This window comes from Neodiprion pinetum, chromosome 2, assembly GCF_021155775.2.
Source record: "Neodiprion pinetum isolate iyNeoPine1 chromosome 2, iyNeoPine1.2, whole genome shotgun sequence".
NCBI classification, from domain to species: domain Eukaryota; kingdom Metazoa; phylum Arthropoda; class Insecta; order Hymenoptera; family Diprionidae; genus Neodiprion; species Neodiprion pinetum.
In genome coordinates, this window is record NC_060233.1 from 25,671,460 (window position 1) to 25,684,608 (window position 13,149).

Consider the following 13,149-nt stretch of genomic DNA (forward strand, 5'->3'; position numbering starts at 1 on the left):
TGATGCTCGGAAAAAGAGACTTGTTCGTGAAGGGTTGAAAGGAAATTTATAAGCAACCTTGGCGGGGAATAAGGTGCAAAAGTAATCGAATCTAGGTGATAATTATACCTGTGCAAAAGTCGACACAGAGTGAAATAATATTGTTAACAATGGTTTGATATTGCGGCCGTCCTGCTGTTTCTTTTTCGTCTCACAACCCTTTGTGCTTCTGTTACTTCTTTTTCTCAATCTTACTTCGACGTCCTGGAGCTGATGAACTATTTTACTGGCACCAGGGGAATAGAGTGATAAACTGCGACTCGATTTTGCACGTTAGTTTACACAGTTTTATAAGGACACTCTATACGTCGAAGGGTTTTGTAATTGCTTACGGGGTCAGGAAACTTTTCTACGATATACATTTGGAGGAAAAAACTCTACCTGAGATCATTCTATTTCACTCTGATTTATTGAGAGTAAGCTCGTTTATTGGGTTTTCGCTCTAATATTATCATAACACTGCACCTTCCGACAATTTCGTTCATTTAGTGATAATTTTAAAGCCGTCCAGAATGAAGTATGTTTATGGGTATCGTAGACAAGTCAAGTTTCAAGTAGAAGGTTCTGAAGATTAGACAAAAATCGGTACGAATTGAATAGGTAAATATCGCGAACGATGCATGTGTGAACGGGTTGGGAAAAGGTGTGAGAAAATGATTCTTAAGAAAACATGGACGAGTCACCTCCTAATCCGATTTCTATTCGAAACGCATCTGCTTAAAAGATCTTAATTGGATCAAGTACTAACGAAAGTTTTTAAAAATCGATTCTCTGCTCCGTTTTAATTTTTTTTTGTGCACTACTGCTACGGAAGTACGGTTTAAACGGCTGGTGTAATATTTCATTTTTTAACGCAACTCATAATCGTTTGTGATAATTAGTGGTTTCTGCCCGGATTCGGAACTCAAAATGATTCGATCCTCACAGACATCCTTTCTAATTCTAGCCAGAACGCTGAAACTCGTTTACTAATTTTTTCTAATTTTTTCCAACCGATCTAGGGTGAGCAGATTTAAGTCCAAAAACGACTTTCTTCAGAACCACACCGGTGCACATCGTATCAACTCGTTTGCCAAGTTCTGATAATTGCCGAGAGAAGCGCTGCTCCTGCCGTCTGACCACGTGGGGTAGAACGAAGCTTGCAAGCTCCTAGGGAGACAGTAGTCCGCGGACCGTCACACGGGTCTCAAGTTTGTCGTTCAAAGTTCGCTGGTTTTAAATGTAAGTTAAGAAAACAACCTGCGCCGTCAAATATTCGCCGTCGATAATCGTCCGCGGACGGGATAAGCTGGTGAGTTTAATCGTACGTCGTAATTTGAGGTAAAAATTATGATCCGGACGAATGTCATCGCCTTGAGTACACGATGATAACGAGAGTTGTGATTATCGTGACGCGAAGTATATAATTTACCCGAGATCGTAGAGGTGATGGGTGAAGTATGCAAAGAGCAAATATTTCAGGATTAATAATGGAACGGTGTTTGTGAGTTTTGACAGGGTTTGACATGCTTGCGATATTGACGTTTGAACGACGATTATTATTCCATTAAGATTATTATCAATTGATATTCGAAGTACTGTACTGGAAAAAAATTCGGTGTATGATGTGCGTTCAGAACAGCCGAGCCAGAATCACGAGCGTAAATTCTTAACTGTGGAAACAGCGGTAAAGCAATGAATTTATTCCTCGACTGATTGAATAGGCCTTATCGAGAACTCGTGGTCCTACAAGTCATTAGCGAATTATATAATAGCATTTTAGAAAGAGAATGAATGAAAAATGATGAGCATAAAAAACGAAGAGTTTAACCCAGAAAAACGGTTTAATAATTTCATCAGGAAATACTGTTTTTTAAAACGTGTTTGTTTGATTAAAATAAAGTATTCTCGAGCAGGAATTATAAATATTGATTTCTCGCAACTGAGATGCCTATTTTTCTCAAATAATACATTCGAATAATGATTTATTACCTCTGAAGAAAAACATTTGTTTCAGACGTGTTTATTTGCTTCAAATAGATCGTTTTCAAGTGGGACACCAATATTCATTTCCCGTAATTAGTGGTATTCACTTTTTATCAAGTCAGACAATCTATTCGAAGTTCATTTAACTACAATCAAATAAATTAGTGAGAAATATATTTTCACGAATTAGATATTTATTTTCACGTTGAATTCATTAATGCACGGAATGGATGAATCGAATATTCCTGTCTGAAAGGTATTATATTTTTTACGAGGTTCGCGTGAATTTCAAAAATAATTGAAATTAATAATATTTCATTGACTGAAAGCATATCTACCATTTGTCGAAGAGCTTTTAGATAGTTGAAGAAACTGACGACACGTTAACATCCGAGCATTTTTTTTTATGAAATCCTCGAATATCTTCACGTGACAGCTTCGTATCATCGATATAAGTACGACTCGCAAAATGAATGAGAAAAATTTGACGCGGAGTTTGTGTGACAGTTTGGTGAAATCGGCAAAGTTTCCTAAGGAACTAAAATGGTATTTGTCCCATTTTTCGATCAACGATAAGTAGTTTCCGAGTCAAAAGGCATGTAGAACGAATATTAAGTAACGATTACAACAATCAGGTCGGAATTTTCAATTTTATATTCAATGAAACCAATTCCCTTTAATGTTACGTTCAGGGTATTCAAATGCAATATTTTTTCCATTAACAAAAATATTCATTCACTATAAATAAAATATTTATTTCGTATCACGACTTCCTGCTACCAAACATTTATTTACCGTAAAGAACAGATTTCAAATAGATCTTCACAGCAATGAGATGAATACATGTTTGTCAGGTTCATATACTGATCTTTTTTTTTTTCTTTGCGGTTATTAAAATTTATTTGAATGCACGATATTTCTTTATGGTTGTAAAGACAACACCGAGCCGTATCCATTTAAATCCGTCCACATTTATACATATTCAATCAAGTGCGGAGTATGCAAAATAATAATCATCCTGTAAAAATTAAGTGTAATCTAGAATAAAATATTCACTCGATTAATAATTATTTTACGTGTTTTTCACGCGAGTGAAATCGGACCGAACAGAAACTTTGCGCATTGTTTTTATCTGAGATGGATATACAAATTGCGTAGCAGAATAGAAAAATGGCCAAAAAAAAAAAGGAAAGAAAAACGTGAAACAGAAAGAAAAAATCAATCCGAGAGGCGGAAAAAACATTTCGCCTACATTTAATTTTTTCCCGATAGTTGCAACGCCTGCAGCGAGATTGCACTGAAAAATTATTTTCATATACGGTGTTGTTGCTGAAAAAGTTGGCGCGATCTCGGCACAGAAATTTGAGTAGGTACGGGAAATGAGTGGAAATGGAATGATTGTATAATTGATTCTTTGCATGAGAATATTTTATAGATGCTTATTATGCAGAGAGATAAAAAATAAAAGGACATATTTCTTCTTTTCTCCATGAGTCAACAATAATTGAAGCAAAGACGGCAGATTGAAAACTGCAACAATACGCTTGTACAACACCTGAAAATACTTTTTTCAACATGAAAGACAAAATATGATCTCATGATTTTACGTTTTTTCTGCTCTATACACATCGTATCTTCAGAATGGATTTTTTTTACACGCGAAGCCTCGAATTCAAATTACTTCAATACCCGTAGGAGACGCTTGGCCCAAAGACTAACTAATTTGAACGGAGTTTGTCTTCACTGCGCGCTATCTTATTGTAAGAGCTAGACGTGATGTCAACAAGGATGCAAGTAGAATTAATATGCCCAGAGTATTGAATTGCGTGTATCGCAGTTGAAAATTACGTGTACACCGTGGCGGCAAAAAACTATAAATCATCTTTCGTCGAAGAATGTTATACATTAATTAGATGTTAAAAAGAAAAAAAGAAAGTCAGTCGAGTGATGTGACACCATTTTTATTATTTGTTTATTCAGCAAAGTTTCAATTCTCTTACGTAGTTCTTAGTTCAGAAGCCGAAAAGCAACGTCTTCTTAGAATTTACTACTATAAAATTCCAAAGTCTTACAATTAGTGTAAAACAGAAAATCGGTATCTGCATTTACAAATATACCAAAGTTGTGTCTATTTCTTATCGTCTCATTTTAGTATATTTTATTGTAAACTAAGATTCTGCGTAATGGCTTACAGAGGAATAAATAAATAAACGATCTCATTCATCAGAATTTCACGACTTTGTATTAATTGTACCACTGTATAGGGTTGATAAATTTCGAACCTGTAAGTTGAGGAAGTTTTGCGTGAGAAATTGTCAAAGTCTAATTACGTTTAGCTTTATATTTTTCTGTATCTATTGATAAGAATATTTGAGCTTCGAAAGTGAAATGAGATATGATTATGGAATCGTTTGAATATTGCCCCATTGATTTTCACCATGTAAAAAAAAAAAAAAAAACGTGTTCAATTATATATCATATCAACATATAATGTACCAACATATCGCGATGTAACATAATTCTGTAAAAATGTCGAAATGACTTCTGATTCTATTTTGACAATGATAGTGAAGGCTTTTGAGGCTGTTTTACAGTGCAAAACTTAAAAATATGCAAACATGACGAAAACTCTGTATAGTTAGCCAGAAACAAATAATAAGCAAGAACTTGGGGGATAAAATGAACGGTCAGCTTAGAGCGAATGAAAAATGGAACCAGTTAAATCAGTGGTAATGTATTTTCAGTCCAGCGGTTTTACTGTATTTCCGTATAACTCTGTCGTTTTAATTCATCGTTACCGATCGGAATACGGATCTAGAAAACAGGGGTGCAAAATATAGCGCTTAACGCTTTCACTCATACGTTTTTGTACTCAATATCTTGGCCTCAATTCCGTCGCACGGTGATTTTTGGGGTCGTTGGTCAGAAATCTGAAGTCAGAATTTGATGATTTCTGAATCCAAGACGGCGGATCGAATATGGAGAATGTAAAATCAACAAACTATCAAAATTCGATGATTCTAGCAAAAAATGCCACATTTTCATATTGTTTGAAGCTGTACATAAACTGTTATAAAGCTAGGATATGGAAATTTTTGAGTTGGGACGCTGAGTATCCGACTAAGAATGAAAACGTTAGCTCTAACGGGTCAGTTTGGTTAGGTCCCACGTTTTACGTCCCGGGGATTTGCACATCTAATCCTTCAGGTCCGTGTAGATACGGAAGCTAATTTCGAATTCGCGTTTTCGCGATGAACTTGCGGAAATTACCGAATGACGTCGAGCTGTCGGATGGACGTCGATACACCGTTTGAGAAAAAGTTTCACTTTGCCGTGAGTTCTCGTTCCGTTTTTCCTAAGCCCATTATTAATATATTAACGTTTTCTACGCCAAGAGCTTCGCGTTGGTAGTTTTATCGTATAATGGCCCAGCTAGCTACACATTCGTTTTAATCAAGCCGGCTAACTCAGCTCGCTCACCTATTGACTGACTCGGATTGGATGACCGCTAACTAAACTCGTTCGGCTGAATAAACATGGAAAACATTCGTACTCGTTGCAGACTGCAGTGCAGCAGCCCTGAATCTGGGAACGCGTTTGTCTCACTGCACGGCGGACAGTCAGATTCGAAATTTGTTTGCCGTAATCAATATACAGCAGACCGGATCCTCTTGTTTTACATTGAATTCGACGGTTTTCAAACAATTAACACTTCGACCGATCGGGCCAATCTACGACCGATCCAGTTTGACCAAAATTTCACTGCAAGTTGGACAGGATGTGTATCCCAATTGTTTCGCAATTGAATAATAGATACGGATTTGCGGGAAGAGCTTTTTTGATATTTCAAAATAGCGCAGGTGTAACAAATTTTTCGCTATGAACAATGTCGTCTTGAAAAATTCACGCACCGTGAGAAATTTTTCAATGTCTTTACCGCACGGTTCTTGACTATTTTCACTTTTTACCGTAAACGAAAAATATAACGAAATAAAAACGAGTTTTTTTAGATGTCAACAGGAAATCTGGCGCGCGTTACTGTTTGCATTATGATCACTTGTGGTATGTTTTCTTGTGACTATTGCAATATAATTTATTGCTAGTTCATCAATGAATTGACGTCAAGGCATTGTTTGACGTAAAAAAATTTAGCTAACTCGGCAAAGAGATTGAATATCGCATTAACCAGAAAATATAGCATTGATAATTATAATAACACTAAATTAGTAGGTTTCGGATCATTGAGGTTCCTTCACGGTCTTTTTACACTCAGCGTAAGATTGCAGTACGAGTAAATAAAAAAAAAAAAAAACAAATTTGAGAAACCCCAGTTTGATCGTATCTGTTTCCAAGATAAGCAAACTTTTTCTGTTCGTCTCGCCTACACTTAAAACTTCGAAAATATTAATTAATTATTTGATACTACGTGATCTGTCGTTTCATTAGAATTGAATTTGTTCACCAACATGGAGGATCAAACATATTCCACTCGACGGAACGAATGTTTCGTTCAAGTACAGACGTTTTCCGATACATTAGGAGCCTGATACATTTTTTTAAAAATTAATTTCTGCATTAAATACGCGTTTCGATGATCATAAAATCGGTGACTAATTTCTCACCGAAGGTAACTTAGAATCAACTTCCGGCTTAAACCAGGCAGTTTTAAATCGGATTAATTTAGCTTTGCTCGTGAATCGGTTAAATGGAACTGAGAACAGTTTAATATCTTGGTCAATGTTAGCCTGAATATAAAGAACAGAAGATATTTTATTTTTTTACTTGAATTACAGAGCTCGGTTCTTTTTTCCAGGTATTGCAGGATTATTATAATGTTCTGTAAAAAATTACGAGTTACATTCAAAATTGCACCAACAATGTCTACTCCGATTTAGTAAATTTTTCTTAAATTCGCTTCTGCATTGTTTTTTTTAACAAAATTGTGCAAGACTAATCTGACACTTGAAGATTCAATCTTAGAAGCATGCGAAATTCCGTCCCTGCAGGAAATCCGCATTCATGAATTAGTTCAATGCGGGCGGATTCGCAAATAGATGTACATACTCGTATCATGTTCTGTTGTCCGTAAAAATTCGGTGCTTTTGCACTTTCATTACACATTTTTGCAAATATCCTAGAGCATTGGAATAGAAGAATGATAAAATTACGCCGTAAATTTATCGCCGTATTTCACCGTGGATTATTTGATTTATGGCGATAGCACAGTATTGAACGGTTATACCATGGAGTTCAATTCGCAGAGCGTGAATTATATCCGTTAGCGCTGAGTGTGAACGATTTTTCTTCCCTAACGGCAAATCACTAACAATGAATTTCAATCCTCAGTCATACTCGGAATTGAAAAACTCGGTTTTTTCGACGATATTTCCCAAATTCAAGTCAGTTCAAGATTCTATATTTCTCAAATAAACGTTCGCAATTTCATCATGATATTTCTTCGGAAATAATTATGGCCGTGAAAAATGATGTGCATAAAATCGAACACTGGGAGAAATTTTTAGTCCGGTTACCGCTCAGTCCTTGACTATTTTCATTTTTTACCACAATCGAAAAATACAGTTCTTAGTTGTTTTACCGAATTTTTCTAGTCGTTGTAAAAAATGAAATTTTTCTCAGTGTACAATAGAAACACCAAAGTATCCGTACGCGGCAATATTACACCCCGGATAGTAATGACGTGTACAAAAACGTGCAGGGAAATATTCTGCGAGTTGGCAATATTCATCGAATGGAAATTTCTTTCTTTCACAATTTTCTGGCGCAATAGTACAGCCGGGATTCATGGTTCTACAGAATGAGAAATCAGCCCAGGCTTCTTTGACACTCGTGTATTTCAAGGGGTGGAATAACAAAGTGTGAAATTCAGAGAAAGAGCACAAAAACGTCGGGCATAAATGGAAATTCTTTTTTCACCTCGCCCCAAGCTGCAGTGGATTTTCAATTTCTGGTATACCTTCATCCTGCACCTGCCCTAGGGCACTCGCATTTTTCCCCTCATCGACAGACGCCAGTTTTCCGGTAAATTTTCCACCCAGGTATACGTTCACTTACATGTATAACGCCTCGTTGCCGAAAGACGTCACGAAAATGGATCAGCAATCGAGTTTGAGAAACTGAAAAACACCGGAATTTAAAGCACGCGTACATGATTGATTCGTTTCTTACTCCTGAGCCATGTTCCTCAATTAATTCAGTTTTTTTTATTTTTCTTTCCCGACTTTTTCGCGTATCTATTATTTTCTCTTTACGTCTTACGTCACAATCACGCAGCGGAGCGCGTCTCTGATGTTACGGCTGTAAAAATTGGACAAATAACCTGTGAGATACGGAAATATTTTCCACTTGTAACGACCAGCAAAATATAAAAAAAAAAATCACTATCGACACAGTTTTCTACATCGAACTGTCACGGAATTTTGAGAACGTATTTTCCAGTATTTGGTGTCTTTCCAAGGTATTGGCAGAATATCAATTCATTGCCCGTGGATAAAATCATTCACGTCGGTTAAGAAGTTCGATAAACCAAAATTGCCGCGAATGTTTTGAAATCCTCGTCATTTGCAATCTGAAAATTGGCTATGTCCAAGGAACTTTCCGGAAATCAACAATTTCCACCTGTGAAAAAGGGGATTTTTGATTGCTCCCGTCTTCGAGCGTTCTTCTTCTTTGTTTTTGTTCGTTCACAGGTTTTTACTCGCATAATCTGAAATGAGTTGTTTGGCAGAGGCCAAGATTTACTCGTGAAATGTTTGAATGACGCATGGTTCGCAGCGCTTTTGCGCAAAGCTTTCACCATTAACGGTAATAGGACAAAGACGTTTGTTGAATATAATCGGCTCGTGAGCTTGACTGGAAGCCACGCGGGTACCTACCGTTCTAGAGCAGACAATTAGATTAGGTATTCCGTTTGTCAGTTTAACTGTTAGAAATTCAACAGACGATGGAAATTGACGTCCTCAGATAAGGAACGACGCTCAAGCGACTCCGTCGTTCTCTGGGTTTCTCCGAATTATCATTCGTCAGGGTATTATTGATCTTCCTAAATCGACAAATATGCATTTGACATGGTCGGAAATGGATACTTTTTACTGTTATCAGTATTCGTTAAATCATAAAGATCTCTTTGAAAATACAAAAATATTAAGTACTGGGATTACGAATAAGTGTTGATATCCACGCCTTATTTCAACTCATTAATTGTTAAAAATCTAGTAGATTCGTTCGTTTTCGCTCTACGGTGGCTCAGTTTATTCAGAAGACTATTTTCTATAAATTCACTAAGGCAGATTCTAGCCGTAGTCAACCGAATATCGCGGTTTGTTGATCAGAACTAATATCGGTACAATATTGTCAAATTAATTGTTCAGCAATTCCAACATGATAGAAGAAACGTGTCTCAGTAAATTTAGAAAAATTAGTTTTCTGAATAAAACGAGTCTTATAAGACTTACTACAGTAATGTGAAATCGAACAAATCTACTAGATTTTAAACCATTTTCAAGTGATTAGAAACGAAGCATCGATATCTCGAGTTTTTTTATTACTATTTCAGTATTTTCGTATCTATGACGAGATAAAATATCAGGAAATTAATAATTCGATAAATGTCCGGTTCACGGCTGCCTCATAATGTGAATAAAAATGATCGAATTTCAGCGAATCAGCCTCCGTTGTTTGTATTTATTTTTGTTCAATAGCAGAATGCACTGAACTGTAACGAATATCGCGACCGCCTTTTTCATACATCGCAAGTTCGCATTCAATTTTACTGCCGATGTAGTAAAACTCGCAATTAACTTTAAGGCGAGTGCAGTAAAGGATGAATTAAAAAAAAAATGAAAATAAAAAATAAAACGAACGAATCAATTAACGAGGGTGAGGCGCAGCGATCAGTCGTTTGTTTCAATTTTAGTATTTTCATCATAGCCGTTGTCGGGGGGGGGGGGGGGGGGGTGAGTTTTTTTCATTAACTTTTTTCCCCCTGAAACCAGACACGCACGCAATTCCCCAAAAACATTTTCACGAAAATGAGAATTGTACACGCGGCACGGCGAGGGTCTAACCATCGAACCTCGATACATGCGGCTATTGGTGCAGCTTGGCAAATATACTCCGCGTAAAACTGGATCGTTTATTTTGATTGAAGCGTGATTGAGTGGGGGGGTTTACCCAGCGTAAACCAATTAACGGTACACGGATCGATGAATGGAACCCTTTTCTAAACGAAAACGAATCGATTTCATTATGCAGTAGTGCAATTTCAAGGTACGTCGCAATACTAAATTTAATTAGCAGCTTCAAGTATTTTCTCGGTAAAAAAACAAGTATCACGAAAGCTGAAATTTTTTCCCCGAGGGTCGATTGCCTATTTTTGGGGGTTGTTTTCACCCCTTTAAACCGTTTTATCGCCGACAAAAAAATATGCGAGTCTTTTAGTTTTCAATGTTCCACAACGTACATGTGTCATAACGAATTCGATGGGTGTCATCAAACTGGTGTTCCCTGTAAGTAGTTCAATCCACAATTACAATGTTTCGTTGAAGAATTCATTGCCACGTACGGTGGTTTAAATCGTCGATTTCCTGGAGGTGTTTCACTGCCATTCAAAGAAATTTTCTAAAATATTGTTTGAAAAAAGGAACTCCCTGCATTATCATAAGGTTGTATCATTCTATCTTGGTGCTTATGAAAGACTACACTGCACTAGAAAGATATCTCACCTCTGATAAGAAAAGTCATTTAAATTTGGAAGAAACACTTCGTGATATAATTGGAAATTAGTTTCGGGATATTGTGGATACACTTTTCAAAGGGATTACACACATCTTAAAGTTCACGTATTGGCCTTTTTCATCAGTACTTTCATTAGATAATAGTCTTTTCATAGTCATATTCAAAGTCAAAATAAACATTATTTTTTCAAAAACGTTCTTAGTTCGTGAAAAATCAAATTTATACAAAGAAATAACTCAAAAGTGACTCGACAAAAATGTTCTCTATACCTTATGGCTCACATCGTAAGTTAGATGCATGCATCGATCTGAGATGAAAGATTATGGATAACTCGGTTTCTTTCAGATTATTGGTTCATGTGAAAACTGGTAAGAGGCCTGGAAAAGGACGTGAGTCTGATATGCGATATAACCGGTTGAAGATTGGATAAATTTTGAGTTATAGCCGTATAGTTTTGTAGAAAAAAACGTTACGTACAAACATAATAGTCGTTTTTATATAAATGCATGTTTTTTTTTCTCCGACAAAATCAAATTCTTGATCGCGGCCACGAAAATAACAGTTTCGGTAGATGTTCTAATATATATTATAGATTTCTCTGTAGCAGTAAAATAATTGCGCGAACAGTTTTGCCGTACAGACGCAAATATCCACGCCTGCCAAGGGTGGATAAATTTTCCCATTACGAAGATTTCGGGTGGTGTCAGTAATTTGAAATGATTTTAGAAAATTTAAGAAAAATTCAATATTTTTTGGCATTTTGAAAAGGTGTTACTTGATTTACGTAATTTTCTAAATTTTCAAACATTCAATGGTATTGGACAAATTTTCAACGAACTTTACAGAAGTTTGTATGATTTGCAACAATTTGACACGATTTCAATCACTTCTTTTCGCATTCAAAGAATGCTTTGGCTTTTATAAGATTTCGGGTCATAATTCTAAGTAATACCTAAAGGTCTCATCAAAAAGTATGCGCAATATTGAAGAGTTATACCCAATTCTGCGCACTTTTTCTAGATTGAGTGAAATGAATCAAATGCACCGACAGAAGTATCTAATTGTGGTTATTACATATCCAGTACTTAAGGGACGAGTATGGTGAAATTTTAACTATTATCTGTTGACAATTGTCGTATAACAAAAGCTTTTCACCAAATTTTGGATTAAATTTTCAGCCTCCTGCAATGAAAGTATACAAGCAAGGAATTTTTATCAGCGGTGGGCAGAATCACTTTGGAAAGGTTCCTTGTCCCCAGTCTAAAAATTGGTGCAAGTATTTTCTTATACAACTATTTTCAATCAGTCAAGTATTAAAAATCGTTTTTTCGCCGAAATTTCGGGGTGGAGTCGAAGTTCCGAACCAAAAAAGCTCCGAGAGTTCAAATCCCTGATATTATAAATTTCTTAAAGTAAAGTCCCGTAATCACGAAGCTTCGACCGTTGGAAATGCCGAATGCTCGAAGTTCCGAACGAAAAAGTTTCGAAATTGTACAGCTTCGACAGCTCAATGTTCCGTAATAAGCAAGCGCCTCAAGTAGTAATGCTGGTGCGTGTGTACGAAAAAACTGGTTTTCAGAACTTTGAATCGTCAAGAAATCGACGAAATCAATATATTCGGTTAAAGTTTCGATTCTTTTCGTTTTGTCGAATTGCTGTTAATTACATAAATGGGACTTTCTTTTAAAAATCCGACAGATTTCGACAAAAATTGAGCGACACATTCTTAATTTAGCTGAATTTTTTTTTACGAATTCTGTATCGAAAAAAAAGAGATACCTATTCGAGGATTTTTTTCCACATATTTTGGAAACCAGAGGGTATCGAAAATTTGAGAATTTGGTGATTTCGGCTTGGAGACTCATTTTCAAAAATTTCATAACTCCGGTTCTAATTGAGCTAGAAAATTCTTTTTTTTACATTTTAAAGCTAAGAGAATGAATTTTGATCAAAAAAAGTTTTATTGAAAATTATTAATAAATTCATATTGTTATAAACAATTAAAATGTTTAGATCGATTTTTAACAATTGCCCGCCTCATTTTCTTGCCATTGATTCTATATTTTTAATTAAATAATATTATTTATTAGCAAATAAAACTTTATTAAAAATTGAAAAAAATAAATAAATAATAAATATTATTGTAGAAAATAAAAAATCAATTCACCTAGTTTTTAATACATTATATATTATTAGTTAATAAGTTCCTCGTGTTGCATTACATCGTACATACATGTTTGAAAAATGAGTGATCATGAAAGATATGAGTTTAAAAAAAATCCCTCACTCCAAAGGCGTGACGGGTAAGATTTTGAAAAAAATCCAGAAGTCTTATTTCTCAGAATGCAAAAGGACAGCCAACTTTCAGCCATATCGCAAATATCAACTTTT

At 35.7% G+C, this 13,149-nt stretch overlaps 1 protein-coding gene across 1 annotated transcript in view; it reads left to right on the plus strand.

Moving 5' to 3' along the window:
* The first annotated feature begins 1,207 nt into the window (after positions 1 to 1,207).
* Positions 1,208 to 13,149, plus strand: part of LOC124211714 (zwei Ig domain protein zig-8) — a 188,826-nt gene continuing 176,884 nt past the window's right edge. The window contains exon 1 of the mRNA XM_046611061.2: positions 1,208 to 1,330. The gene's annotated coding sequence lies outside the window, so the exon portion shown is untranslated. The remainder of the gene's footprint in view (positions 1,331 to 13,149) is intronic.